General features: G+C 34.6%; 3 pseudogenes; all 3 read left to right on the top strand.

Annotated features, from left to right (window-relative positions):
• The first annotated feature begins 1,954 nt into the window (after positions 1 to 1,954).
• LOC105180177 (adenylate isopentenyltransferase 5, chloroplastic pseudogene) lies at positions 1,955 to 2,629 on the top strand (annotated as a pseudogene).
• A 3,794-nt stretch (positions 2,630 to 6,423) lies between these two features.
• LOC105180092 (adenylate isopentenyltransferase 5, chloroplastic pseudogene) lies at positions 6,424 to 7,195 on the top strand (annotated as a pseudogene).
• A 3,984-nt stretch (positions 7,196 to 11,179) lies between these two features.
• On the top strand, positions 11,180 to 12,043 carry LOC148789389 (adenylate isopentenyltransferase 5, chloroplastic pseudogene; annotated as a pseudogene).
• Positions 12,044 to 15,860: the final 3,817 nt, after the last annotated feature.

Here is a 15,860-nt window from a genome sequence, read left to right as displayed (position 1 = left end):
TTAACACTCACTTCCATAAGAGAATGATCAACGAAGGAGGTAATCCGTACTCAAACTAAGTTTATACTTACTTCCATATGGTGCTTCTGCATATGTATGAACAGAATTTATAATTTTTATAATTTTAGTTATTTATACTAACTGCTCGAACACTAGTTTAATTGGTATAAGTAGAGGTAGTAAATTTTTTTTCGTACATATGTAGAATCATCATATGGAAGTAACTATTAATTTAGTTTGAGCACGGATTACATCCTTCGTTGATCATACTCATATGGAAGTGAGTATTAATTTAGTTTGAGTAGAGATTACATCTTTTTGTTGATCATACTAAATGTATCGACACGTTTTAACTAGTCGCAAATAGGATTATATATATTTCTTGTTGATGTGCATAGGGATAAATTAAATCAAATATTCGCGATTGTATTTGAGATTGATGAATAAATGTATTATGCGAATATATTAATATAAGACGACTAACACGAATTGTGATAGCATGTTAACCTTTAGGATATCTATATAAGCATATTACTCATTGCTATATTCTTGAATATTAACGAGGAATACGTTGTGTGAGTAATTATTGTAACATATAATGAAAAATTCATGCAAAATAATTAAGGAAACTGATACTGATGCATATAATAGTGTTATTACAAAACTAAAATAAAATAAAATAAAATAAATGGATGCAATCAGTATCATCAACGGATGGATACTGCAACTTAATTACTTTCATATTAATCATGGACCAGAAAATGTCCAAATACTTGAATCAATTGCATATAGTAACAATTACAAGAATAGTATAATTAACATTCAGAATTTGATCCAATTAAATTTTAGTAAATCTAAATAAGAGATAACATATGAAGACCATATTTATTAATGTTCAATTAATATAGATTTTTTCATTATAATATATGTTTTCTCATATATAGTAGGTTGACGAATTAATGAGAATACTTAAACTCACTCGATTTTACTCAAAAGCAAATCCTACGTAAGATATGGATAATCACAAAGTACTTCGTCATTATCTTTCAATTTCTCTTAATTTTTTTCTCACTCGATATAGTAAAATTACTCATTATACATCCCAAGAATAATTTTTTTACAAAATACAATTATCGATGGATTTATTGCATCTCTTATGGTACCTGCACAGTGTAGATTTTGACATCTTAATTATGATTAGTATTTCAATTGTCTTTTAACTACAGCTTTGCAATAATTAATGATTATTTTCCTATTATGTAAAACTACAGTAATTTGGGCAGAGCCTTGCTCATGATTTATTTGAATTGTTATATAGTAAGTGGATAGGGTTAGGGGTGAAGTTATTACTATGCATGGCTTGATTTGTTCCACATTGTGTGTAAGTATGTATATATCCCCCTACACATCCTATGTTTCTTCATGTTTCAAACAATTGTCTAGGTAATTTGTTTCACATAAATGAAACTTGTTCATGATTCTCTCTAGACCCCACAAATGTATGAAGTTTTTCTTCAAACAAATCCTTTTGAAGAAGATAAATTAATCCCAGAATCGAAAAAGGCTTGTCTCTCTATGATAGATCGATATTCTAAAATACTAGATTGAATTTTTAGAGAATTCTAAGACATGGCCTTTTTCTTTTTTAAATTTGTATGATGAAATTGACAGGTGTTAAAAAAAAGTAAAAGTAATTACCAATTAGAATGTCGGTCTCATCCTGGAAGCCAACACAATCCAGCATGATGAACTTTTCAGTTGGGGGCATGATAGATAAGCACCAAGTGAAGGATAAGGTGGGGTGGTATTGGGTGCCACTGGCACAGGAAAATCGCGCTTGGCGATAGACCTGGCCTCCTATTTCGGCGCAGAGGTCATCAATTCGGACAAAATTCAGTTCTACAAGGGCCTAGACATAGTAACCAATAAGGTGAGCAATGAGGAATTCGTCAGCATGCCACACCATTTGCTTGGAATCATTGATCCCGAGGTGGATTTCTCTGTACATAATTTTGTGCATCATGCATTGCTGGCTGCTGATGCCATCGTACAAAAGAATCAGTTGCCAGTCATTGCTGGTGGGTCCAATTCATTCATACAGGCACTTCTCAATAACGACACTGAGTTACCCTCCAAGTACGAGTGTTGCTTTCTCTGGATGGACTTGGCGATCCCATTCTTGCATTCGTACATGTCGAGAAGGGTTGCTCAGATGGTGGATAACGGGTTGATGGAGGAGGCTAAGATATTTTTTGATCCAGAAATTCGTGACTATGATAATGGGATTAAGCGTAGCATTGGAGTCCCCGAGATGGATGAGTTCTTCAGGAGTGAGGGTCTAGTCGATGGCGAAACTAGGACTAAGCTTCTTAAGGCAGCTATTGATGAAATTAAGATGAACACTTGCAAATTAGCTTGCCGTCAAGTTTTAAAGATTTTAAGGATGAGGGAGGAATTTGGGTGGCAGATCCATCGGTTGAACGCCACAGAGGTATTCCTTCAACACGGTGGAGATGCCAATGACGCGTGGGAGAAATTGGTGCTGGAGCCTAGTATGAACATTGTGGCTCGTTTCATTTGCAAAGAAAACATAGATCTGAAACCAACTGCATATGAACAATTAGTATGATCAATTATGTACTTTCGTGCATATGAACAATTAGTATGATCAACAAAATTTTGTAGTCCAATTGATATACTAGTTAAAATTCATGGCGGTACAATTATTGTGAAAACATATTCAATCCTATATGCATTATATGTAATCCAATTTATATCAATTTAAACTCTAGTCCGTTTGATTAGCATTATCAACAAGAAACATATATAATCCTATTTGAATCTAGTTAAAACTTGCCGATTCGTTTAGTACGATCCACAAAAGATGTAATCCCTACTCAAACTAAATTAATACTCACTTCCATATGAGTATGATCAACGAAGGATGTAATCCGTACTCAAACTAAATTAATACTTACGTCAATATGATGCTTCTACATATGTACGAACAAAATTTATTATGTCTACTTGTACCAATTAAACTAGTGTTCCAGCAGTTAGTGTGATCATTAAAATGTTAGATCCTACTTATTTTTATAGGTATAAAAATAAAGTTTCTGCCTTGTAAATTATGAGGGGGTGTCACTTTTTTTCCTACACAAATTATGAAAATTAGTTTTTACAAGACTAAAGTTATAAAAATTATAAAATTAATAGAATTAAAATTACTAAAATAATTAGTGTTATCAATAAATATAAGTAGAAATACTATGGGTGTGTAGGTGGATATATATGAACACATATATATCCAGAGTTCTTGAATAAAGTTGAAAATTAAATAATATTATTCGCGATTGCATTTGAGGTTGATGAATAAATGTGTAATACGAATATATTAGTATAAGACACTAACACGAATTGTGATCGCATATTAACATTTATAATATCTGTAGAAGCGTATTAATCATCGCTATACTCTAGAGTATGAACGAGGAATAAGATGTGTGATGAATTCTTGTAACATTTATCTAATTTAATAAAACTCATATACGTACATTTATGGTGTTTCCATCAAAGAAATATGTAATCCTAGTTACCAAATTAAACTTTGTTTATAGAATTATGTTGAAATATAATCCTACTCATATCAATTTAATGCTCATGTCAATACAATTAATATGATCAAGAATAGTTCCAAATTATCTTAATTATAAATGTGAATATATTAATGATGGTTGTATCAATAAAGTATAATATAGTCTTGTGCGATCCTACTTATACCATGTAAAAATTCATGTCCCGTGTATTTATTATGATCATCAAGTGAAAAATCGTGTACTTGCAATTATTGTGGTCTACCAAAGAAGTTATTATGTTCATCTAGTCTAAAATCAATGTCCGTACAATTAGGGTACAAGCATTATGTGATGCTTTTACTAACAAAATATATATGTACCTTCCTGCATATGAACTATTAGTATGATCAACAAAATTATGTAGTCCTACTGATATACTGAGTTAAAATTCATGGCGGTACAATTAGTATGAAAGCATGAATATTCAATGCTTTGATCTACAAAATATTTATGTAATCCTATTCATACCAATTAAAACTCATGTCGTGCAATTAGCATGATCAACTAGAAATATATATAATCCTATTTGCAACTAGTTAAAACTTGCCGATACATTTTGTACGATCAACAAAAGATTTATTCCCTACTTGTTATAATTTGTAGCCTAATGACTTATTAGAAGGCCGGCCTTGGCAGCCCAATTACCTGACACACTTGGCAGCCCACAACCGACCCAGTAACCCAACCCATCTATCTACCTACTTATATCACATCCGAAACCCAAAATCTCACTTTCCCTCTTCTCTCTTTTTTCTGCGCCGTCTACTTTCTCTCCTCTCCAAATCCTCTCTATGATTTTCTTCCTTCTCTTCTCCGGGAGCCATGGCCACTTTCCTAAACCAATCTAATGGTTTTAGGAAAGCCACCAAGGTTTTCCTTCTCTACCACAGTTTTCACCCCTTTAAATAAGGGATTCTCCCTTGTAGCTAAAACATGAAGTTGTTTATCTCCTTCACCATTAACCAAAGTTCTTCGTGAAATATTGAGTTGGGGTCTCTATGACCGTGTGATACTGAGATCTGGGTGATCGGGGTTGTGGTCCGATTCTTGGTTTGTGTAGTTATCGTGAGTCGGTTCATTGTGGAAACGGTGCCTTGTGACTGTATTCCTTTATCGAGATATTGGATTTGGCTACTCTGAGCCTGTTAATCACTATACTGTTGATTTAATTATTTCATTATTTCCTTCATTTGTTATTATCATTTAAGTTGTATATTAGCCTGTAATAATCTTACGGAGTTTCTTACTCTAATTTTTGTAATAGTTGGATAGGATTTTCTGGTGATTTCCACTCTACACAACTCAAACTAAATCAACACTCACTTCCATGTGAGTATGATCAACGAAGGAGGTAATGCGTACTCAAACTAAATTTATACTTACTACCATATGATGCTTCTACATATGTCTGAACAAAATTTATAATTTTGATAATTTTAGTAATATATACTAACCGCTTGATACTAGTTTATTGGTATAACTAGAGATAATAAATTTTGTTCGTACATATGTAGAAGCATCATACGGAAGTAAGTATTAATATAGTTTGAGTACGGATTACATCCTTCATTGATCATACTCATATGGAAGTGAGTATTAATTTAGTTTGAGTAGGGATTACATCTTTTGTTGATTACTAAAAGTATCGGCAAGTTTTACCTAGTTGTAAATAGGATTATATATATTTCTTGCTGATGTGCATAAGGATAAATTAAATCAAATTGTTCGCGATTGCAGTTGAGATTGATGAACAAATGTATAGTGCGAATATATTAATATAAGACGACTAACACGACTTGTGATCGCATGTTAACATTTACGATATCTATAAAAATGTATTAATCATTGCTATAATCTTGAATATTAATGAGGAATAAGTTGTGTGATTAATTCCTGTAACTTATAATGAAGAATTCATGTAAAATAATTCAGGAAACTAATTTCCTACTGCATACAATAGCGTTATCACAAAACTAAAACAAAATAAAATAAAATAAATGGATGCAATCAGTATCCTCAACGGATGGATACTGCAACTTAATTACTTTCATATTAATCATGGACCACAAAATGTCCAAATACATGAATCAGTTGCATATAGTAACAATTACAAGAATTGTATAATCAACATTAAGAATTTGCTCCATTTAAATTTCAGTAAATCTAAAGAAGAGATAAAATCTGTAGACCAGATTTATTAACGTTAAATTAATATAGATTTTATCATTATAATATATGTTTTTTCATATATAGTAGGTTGACGAATTAATGAGAATACTTAAACTCACTCGATTTTACTCAAAAGCAAATCCTACGTAAGATATGGATAATCACTAAGTACTTCGTCATTATCTTTTAATTTCTCATAATTTTTTTCTTATCGATATAGTAAAATTACTCATTATATATTGCAAGAATAATTTTTTTACAAAAAGTAATTATCGATGGATTTATTGCATCTCTTATGATACCTACATGGTGTAGATTTTGACATCTTAATTATGATTAGTATTTGTATTATCTTTTGACGATAGCTTCGCAATAATTAATGATTCTTTTCCTATTTTGTAAATACAGTAATTGGACATAGCCTTGCTCACGATTTTTTTGAATTGTTATATAGTAAGTAGATAGGGTTAGGGGTGAAGTTTTTACTATGCATAGCTTGATTTGTTGCACATTATGTGTAAGTATGTATGTATAAATACTCATAGCCTTTTCCTTTTTTTTTTATTTGTGTGATCAAATTGACAGGTTTTAAAAAAAGTTAAAGTAATTACCAATTAGAATGTCGATCTCCTCCTGGAAGCCAGCACAATCCAAAATGATAAACTTTTCAGTTGGGGGCATGATGAACAAGCACCAAGGAAAGGATAAGGTGATGGTGGTATTGGGTGCCACTGGCACAGGCAAATCGCGCCTGGCGATAGACTTGGCCACCCATTTCGGAGCAGAGGTCATCAACTCGGACAAAAATCAGGTCTACAAGGGCCTAGATATAGTAACCAATAAGGTGAGCAATGAGGAATGCTGCGGCGTGCCACACCATTTGCTTGGAATCATTGACCCCGAGGTGGATTTCATTGCACATGATTTTGTGCATAATGTAGTGCTGGCTGCTGATGCCATCGTACAAAAGAATCGGTTGTCAATCATAACTGGAGGGTCAAATTCCTTCATACAAGCACTTGTCAATGACGACATGAGTTTCCCTCCAAGTACGAGTGTTGCTTTCTCTGGATCGACGTGGCGATCCTGGTCTTTCATTCCTACGTGTCAAAAAGGATTGATCAGATTGTGGATAGCGGGTTGGTGGAGGAGGGTAAGGCTTTTATGACCCAAAAGTTCGTGACTATGATTATGGGATTAGGCATGCCATTGGGGTCCCCGAGATGGATGATTTCTTCAGGAGTGAGGGTCTTGTCAATGGTCAAACTAGGGCTAAGCTTCTTAAGGCAGCTATTGATGAAATTAAGATGAACACTTGCAAATTAGCTTGCCGTCAAGTTGAAAAGATTTTGAGGATGAGGAAGGAATTCAAGCGCAAATCCATCAGTTGAACGCCACAGAGGTATTCCTTCTACGTGGTGGAGATGACAATGAAATAGCGTTATTGCAAAACTAAAACAAAATAAAGTAAAATAAATGGATGCAATCAGTATCATGAACGGATGGATACTGCAATTTAATTACTTTCATATTAATCATGGACCACAAAATGTCCGAATACATGAATCAATTGCATATAGTAACAATTACAAGAATAGGATAATTAACATTCAGAATTTGCTCCAATTAAATTTCAGTAAATCTAAAGAACAGATAAAATCTCTAGACCAGATTTATTAACGTTCAATTAATATAGATTTTGTCTTTATAATATATATTTTCCATATATATGTAGGTTGACGAATTAATGAGAATACTTAAACCACTCGATTTTACTCAAAAGCAAATCCTACGTAAGATACGGATAATCAGTAAGTACTTCATCATTATCTTTTAATTTCTCATAATTTGTTCTCATTTGATATAGTAAAATTACTCATTATACAACCCAAGAATAATTTTTTTACAAAAAATAATTATCGATGGATTTATAGCACCTCTTATGGTACCTGCACGGTGTAGATTTTTGACATCTTAATTATGATTAGTATTTGTATTATCTTTTAACGACATCTTCGCAATAATTTATGATTATTTTCCTATTTTGTAAATACAGTCTAAAATACATTAATTTGGACAGAGCTTTGCTCATGATTTATTTGAATGTTATATAGTAAGTGGATAGGGTTTGAAGTTATTACTATACATGGCTTGATTTGTTCCACACACTGTGTAAGTATGTATGTATAAAGACCCCCCTAGACCTCCTATGTTTCTTCGTGTTTCAAACAATTACTTAGGTAATTTCTTTCACATCAATGAAACTTATTCTTGATTCTCTCTAGAGCCCACAAATTTTTGAAGTTTTTCTTGAATCAAATCCTTTTGAAGAAGAGAAATTAATCCAAGAATTGAAAAGGGCTTATCTCTCTATGATAGATAGATATTATAAAATAGTAGATTGTATTTGGTATATGTTTTGTTTGTTTTGTTTGAGATAATTCTAACACATGGCCTTTTCCTTTTTTTTTATTTGTGTGATGAAATTGACAGGTTTTAAAAATACTTAAAGTAATTACCAATTAGAATGTCGATCTCCTCCTGGAAGCCAGCACAATCCAACATGATAAACTTTTTTTTTTTTGGGTGAATTGTAAGTTTTCATTCATCCGTAATATTTACAAGGTACTCTGGGCATACCCGGAGAGGTACAAAAGACCCACACTAAAGTTTAAAGAGCAATTAAACCGTGCGGGAAAAGTGACAAGAGGACCCTATAGACATAATAAGGCCCTCGGGATTGGGTACTGCACCCTCAAAAATGAATTCGTTACGATGCCGCCAAAGGGTGTAGACTGTGCATGACAAAGCGAGGTGTCGTGCTTTGTTATGAACGGAGGATCCGGTTTTCTCCTTCTTGAGCCATTTCACCGCACTGTGCAAGGTGGACATACGTCGGTTGATCCCAAGCCATACTCGGATATGTGACCAAACGTAGGTGCTAAACGGGCACTCAAAGAAAAGGTGTTTGGCCGATTCTTTGGTGTTGATGCAAAGTGAACATAAGTCCTCCTCATGGAGGAACTCGAGTCTGTCCCGTGTAGCCAATCTGTTGCGCAGACCAAGCCACATGATGAACGAGTACTTCGGCGGGATGAAAGCCTTCCAAATAGCTGCTTTCCAAGGTTGCCTCGCAAGTTTTGGCCTGAAGTACTCATAGGCTTTCGACGTCTGGAGTCCCTTTAGGGTGGACCATCTCGTCATCTGCTCAATCGCTGCCTCTGAAGACCCAAATTCGGAGATCATCCTGTTGCGGATTTCGGCAAGCCGTTGAAGGAGTGGAGAATCCCCCTTCTTCGGTTGCCAGTCCCAGATTGATGCATCTCTGAGGTAGACACCGTTGACCCACTGTACCCACAACGTGTCTGCCTTGCGGTGAATGTTCCATAATACACGAGCAAGTAGAGCCACGTTCCAGGACTGTATGTGCCGAATACCGAGTCCCCCTTCTTCCTTGGGATGGCAGATTTCCTCCCAAGCGACTGGCGCCCTCCTAGAATTCCATAGGAAATTCCTACAAAGACGGTGAATTTTCTCGATGACCACCGCTGGAAGGGGAAAAACTTGGAGCCAGAAACACTCCACACCCTGAATAACCGAACGGACGAGTTCCAGTCGGCCTGCGTAAGATAATGATTTCGACTTCCACTTCGAAATGCATTTGGCAATTTGGTCCACAAGCGGTGAGTAGTTGTTGACTGAAAGTCGTTGTGCCGCTAATGGGATGCCAAGGTATCGGATTGGCATCTCACCTCTCACAAACGATGTCCTAGCAAGGATTTCATCAAGTTCTTCATTCCGAATGCCTGCCGTAAAAATGCACGATTTGGAGGTGTTAATGGAAAGGCCGGATGCGTCCCTAAAAACTTTCAGGCATTCCATCAGGATGTGGATAGATGGAAGGTCTCCTCGAGAGAAAAGCATCAAGTCGTCAGCAAAGAGGAGGTGGGTGATTTTCAACTTTTCACATTTCGGGTGATAGTTGAAATCTGAGTTGCAAGTCTTCCTCTTGATCATGCGGGACAGGTATTCCATGCCAAGTAGGAAGAGGGCTGGCGACATCGGGTCCCCTTGCCGTAGGCCTTTCTTCCCCGGGAAGAATCCGTGTAGGGAACCATTCAAAGATACAGAAAATGATGAGGTGCAGACGCACTCCATTATCCAGGCAATAAACATAGGGGGAAAACCATACCCGTGAAGTACTCGGGAGAGAAATGTCCACGAGACCGAGTCATATGCCTTGCGAAGATCGATGTTGATAGTACATCGAGGTGAAATCCGTTTCCTCGAGTACTGTCGCACCATTTCTTGCGCCAAGAAGATATTGTCGGTGATGTTGCGACCTCCAATAAATGCAGATTGGCAATGGTCGATTAGGTGTTCCAATGCAGGTGCAAGTCTGTCCGATATAATTTTCGTGATGGCTTTGTATATGACATTGCAGCACGAAATCGGTCGGTAGTCAGCAACGGAAGAGGAATGCTCTGATTTGGGCACGAGAGCAATGACAGTGTGGTTCAGTTGTCGTAGCATCCGTCCATTCCTAAAGAAATCCAGAACGGCCCTGCATACTTGATCACCCACCACATTCCATGCTTTCTTGAAGAAGCATGAGGAATATCCATCTTTTAATTTCTCATAATTTTTTTCTCATTCAATATCGTAAAATTACTCATTATACATCCCAAGAATTTTTTTTACAAAAAATAATTATCGATGGATTTATTGCATCTCTTATGGTACCTGCACGGTGTAGATTTTGACATCTTAATTATGATTAGTATTTGTATTATCTTTTTACGACAGCTTCGCAATAATTAATGATTCTTTTCCTATTCCGTAAATACAGTAAAAAATACTGTAATTTGGACAGAGCCTTACTCATGATTTATTTGAATTGTTATATAGTAAGTGGATAGGGATAGGGGTGTAGTTATTACCATGAATGGCTTGATTTGTTCTACATTATGTGTACGTATGTGTGTATAAATACCCCCCTACACATCCTATGTTTCTTCATGTTTCAAACAATTGTCCAGGTAATTTCTTTCACATCAATGGAACTTGTTCGTGATTCTCTCTAGAGCATACAAATGTTTGAAGTTTTTCTTCAAACAAATCGTTTTGAAGAAGAGAAATTAATCCAAGAGTTGAGAAGGGCTTGTCACTCTATGATAGATAGAAATTCTAAAATAGTAGATTGTATTTGGTACAAGTTTTGTTTTAGAGTATTCTAACACGTGTCCTTTTTCTTTTTTTATTTGTGTGATGAAATTGACAGGTGTTACAAAAAGTAAAAGTAATTACCAATTAAAATCTCGATCTCCGCTTGGAAGCCAGCACAATCTAGCATGACAAACTTTTCAGTTCAGGGCATGATGAACAAGCACCAAGGAAAGGATAAGGTGGTGGTGGTATTGGGTGCCACTGGCACAGGCAAATCGCGCCTGGCGATAGACCTGGCCACCCGTTTCGGGGCAGAGGTCATCAACTCGGACAAAATTCAGGTCTACAAGGGCCTTGACATAGTAACCAATAAGGTGAGCAATGAGGAATGCCACGGCGTGCCGCACCATTTGCTCGGAATCATTGATCCCGAGGTGGATTTCACTGTACATGATTTTGTGCATCATGCATTGCTGGCTGCTGATGCCATCGTACAAAAGAATCGGTTACCAATCATTGCTGGAGGGTCCAATTCCTTCATACAGGCACTTGTCACTGACAACACTGAGTTTTCCTCCAAGTACGAGTGTTGCTTTCTCTGGATGGACGTGGCGATCCCGGTCTTGCACTCGTACGTGTCGAAAAGGGTTGATCAGATGGTGGATAGCGGGTTGGTGGAGGAGGGCAAGGCATTTTTTGACCCAAAAATTCGTGACTATGATTATGGGATTAGGCGTGCCATCGGGGTCCCCGAGATGGATGAATTCTTCAGGAGTGAGGGTCTAGTCGATGGTGAAACTAGGGCTAAGCTTCTTAAGGCAGCTGTAGATGAAATTAAGATGAATACTTGCAAATTAGCTTGCCGTCAAGTTGAAAAGATCTTGAGGATGAGGGAGGAATTTGGGTGGCAGATCTATCGGTTAAACGCCACAGAGGTATTCCTTCAATGTGGTGGAGATGCCAATGATGCATGGGAGAAATTGGTGCTGGAGCCGAGTACGAACATGGTGGCTCGTTTCATTTGCAAAGAAAACATAGATCCGAAACCTACTGCATATGAACAATTAGTATGATCAATTATGTACGTTCGTGCATATGAACAATTAGTATGATCAGCAAAATTTTGTAGTTCTACTGATATACTGAGTTAAAATTCATGGCAGTACATTTAGTGTGAAAGCATTAATATTCAATGCTTTGATCAACGAAATACATATGTAATCCAATTTATACAAATTTAAACTCATGTCTGTTCGATTGGCATTATCAACAAGAAATATATATAATCCTATTTGCGTCTAGTTAAACTTGCCGATTCATTTAGTACGATCAACAAAAGAAGTAATCCTTACTCAAACTAAATTAATACTCACTTCCATATGAGTATGATCAACGAAGGACGTAATCCGTACTCAAACTAAATTAATACATACTTTAATATTATGCTTCTACATATGTATGAACAAAATTTATTATCTCTACTTATACCAATTAAACTAGTGTTCGAGCAGTTAGTGTGATTATTAAAATGTTAAATCCTACTTATTTGTATAGGTATAAAAATACAGTTTCTGTCTTGTAATTTATGAGGGGCTGTCATTTTTTGTCCTACAGAAGTTATGATAATTAGTTTTTACAAGACTAAAATTATAAAAATTATAGAATTAATAGAATTAAAATTACTAAAATAATTAGTGTTATCAATAAAATATAAGTAAAAATACTATGGGTGAGTAGGTGGATATATATGTACACATATATATCTGGAGTTCTTGAAGAAAGTTGAAAATTAAATCAAATTATTCGCGATTGCACTTGAGGTTGATGTATAAATTTGTAATACGGATATATTAGTATAATATGACTAACACAAATTGTGATTGCATGTTAATTTTTATGATATCTATAAAAGCGTATTAATCATCGCTATATTCTTGAATATGAACGAGGAATAAGATTTGTGATTAATTCTTGTAACATTTATCTAAGTTAATAAAACACATATACGTATATTTATGGTGCTTCCATCAATGAAATATTTAGTCCTAGTTACCAAATTAAACATTATTTATAGAAGTATTTTGAAATATAATCCTACTCATATCAATTTAAAGCTCATGTCAGTACAATTAATATGTCAAGAAAAGTTGCAAATTGTCTTAATTATAAATGTGAATATATTAATGATGTTTGTATCAATAAAGTATAATATAGTCTTGTGCGAACGTATTTATACCAAGTAAAAATTCATGTTCCGTGTATTTATTATGATCATCAAGTGAAAAATCGTGTACGTGCAATTATTGTGGTGTACCAAAGAAGTTATTATGTTGGTCCAGTCTAAAACCAATGTTCGTACAATTAGTTTACAAGCATAATGTGATGCTTTTACTAACAAAATATATATGTACCTTCTTGCATATGAACAATTAGTATGATCAACAAAATTATGTAGTTCTACTTATATACTGAGTTAAAATTCATGGCGGTAGAATTAGTATGAAAGCAAGAATATTCAATGCTTTGATCAACGAAATATATATGTAATCCCATTTATACTAATTAAAACTCATGCCCGTGCGATTAGCATGATCTACAATAAATATATTTAATCCTATTTGTAGCTAGTTAAAAGTTGCCGATACATTTAGTACGATCAACAAAAGATGTAATCCCTACTTGTTATAATTTGTAGCCTATTGACTTATTAAAAGGCCGACCTTGGCAGCCCAATTACCTGACCCACTTGGCGGCCCACAACCGACCCGGTAACCCGACCCATCCAATCTACCTACTTATATCACACCCCTAGCCCTAAATTTCAGTTTCCCTCTTATTTGTTTTTTCTGCGTTGTCTACTTCCTCTCCTCTCCGAATCCTCTCTGTGATTTTCTGCCTTCTGTTCTCCGAGAGCCAGGGCCATTTTCATAAACAAATCTAATGGTTTAGGAAAGCCACCAAGGTTTTCCTTCTCTACCACTGTTTTCACCCCTTTAAATAGGGGATTCTCCCTTTCGGCTAAAACATGAATCAAGCTGTTTATCTCCTTCACCATTCGCCAAAGTTCTTTGTGAAATATTTTGTAGGGGTCCCTATGACTGTGTGATACTAAGATCTGAGTGATCGGAGTTGTGGTCGGGTTCTTGGTTTGTGGAGTTACCGTGAGTCGGTTCATTGTGGAAACAGTGCCTTGTGACCGTATTCCTTTATCGAGATATTGGATCTAGCTGCTTTAAGCATGTTAATCACTATACTGTTGATTTAATTATTTCATTATTTCTTTCATTTGTTATTATCATTTAAGTTGTATATTGGCCTGTAATAATCGATGGTGTTTCGTACTCCAATTTTTGTAATAGTTGGATAGGATTTTCTTGTGATTTCCGCTCTATACTACTCAAACTAAATTTATACTCACTTCCATATGAGTATGATCAATGAAGGAGGTAATCCATAGTCAAAATAAATTTATACTTACTTCCATATGATGCTTCCACATATGCATAAACAAAATTTATAATTGTGACAATTTTAGTAATTTATATTAACTGTTCAAACACTAGTTTAATTTGTATAAGTAGAGATAATAAATTTTGTTCGTACATATGTAGAAGCATCATATGGAAGTAAGTATTAATTTAGTTTGAGTACGGATTATATCCTTCGTTGATCATACTCATATGGAAGTGAGTATTAGATTCGTTTGAGTAGGACATCTTTTGTTGATCGTACTAAATGTATCGGAAAGTTTTAACTAGTCGCAAATAGGATTATGTATATTTCTTTTTGATGTGCATAGGGATAAAGTAAATCAAATTATTCGTGATTGCATTTGAGATAGATGAATAAATGTATAATGTGAATATATTAATATAAGATGACTAACACGAATTGTGATCGCATGTTAACATTTATGATATCCATAAGAGCATATTAATTATTGCTATATTCCTGAATATTAACGAGGAATAAGTTGTGTGATTAATTCCTGTAACATATAATGAAGAATTCATGTAAAATAATTCAGGAAACTAAATTACTACTGCATACAATAGCGTTATTACAAAACTAAAACAAAATAAACTAAAATAAATGGATCAATCAGTAACATCAACGGATGGATACTGCAACTTAATTACTTTCATATAAATCATGGACCACAAAATGTCCAAATACATGAATCAATTGCATATAGTAACAATTACAAGAATAGTATAATTAACATTCAGAATTTGCTCCAATTAAATTTCAGTAAATCTAAATAAGAGATAAAATCTGTAGAACACATTTATTAACGTTAAATTAATATCGATTTTGTCATTATAATATATCTTTTTTTCATATATAGTAGGTTGACAAATTAATGAGGATACCTTTTGAGATTCAAAATTCAATTTTGTAAACTCACTTGACTTTACTCAAAAGCAAATGACTACGTACTTTGTCATTATCTTTTAATTTCTCATAATTTTTTTCTCATTCAATATCGTAAAATTACTCATTATACATCCCAAGAATTTTTTTTACAAAAAATAATTATCGATGGATTTATTGCATCTCTTATGGTACCTGCACGGTGTAGATTTTGACATCTTAATTATGATTAGTATTTGTATTATCTTTTTACGACAGCTTCGCAATAATTAATGATTCTTTTCCTATTCCGTAAATACAGTAAAAAATACTGTAATTTGGACAGAGCCTTACTCATGATTTATTTGAATTGTTATATAGTAAGTGGATAGGGATAGGGGTGTAGTTATTACCATGAATGGCTTGATTTGTTCTACATTATGTGTACGTATGTGTGTATAAATACCCCCCTACACATCCTATGTTTCTTCATGTTTCAAACAATTGTCCAGGTAATTTCTTTCACATCAATGGAAC

This window comes from Sesamum indicum, linkage group LG1 (genome assembly GCF_026168435.1).
Source record: "Sesamum indicum cultivar Baizhima isolate 11 linkage group LG1, ASM2616843v1, whole genome shotgun sequence".
Lineage (NCBI taxonomy): Eukaryota > Viridiplantae > Streptophyta > Magnoliopsida > Lamiales > Pedaliaceae > Sesamum > Sesamum indicum.
This window is presented reverse-complemented; position numbering and strand designations above follow the sequence as displayed.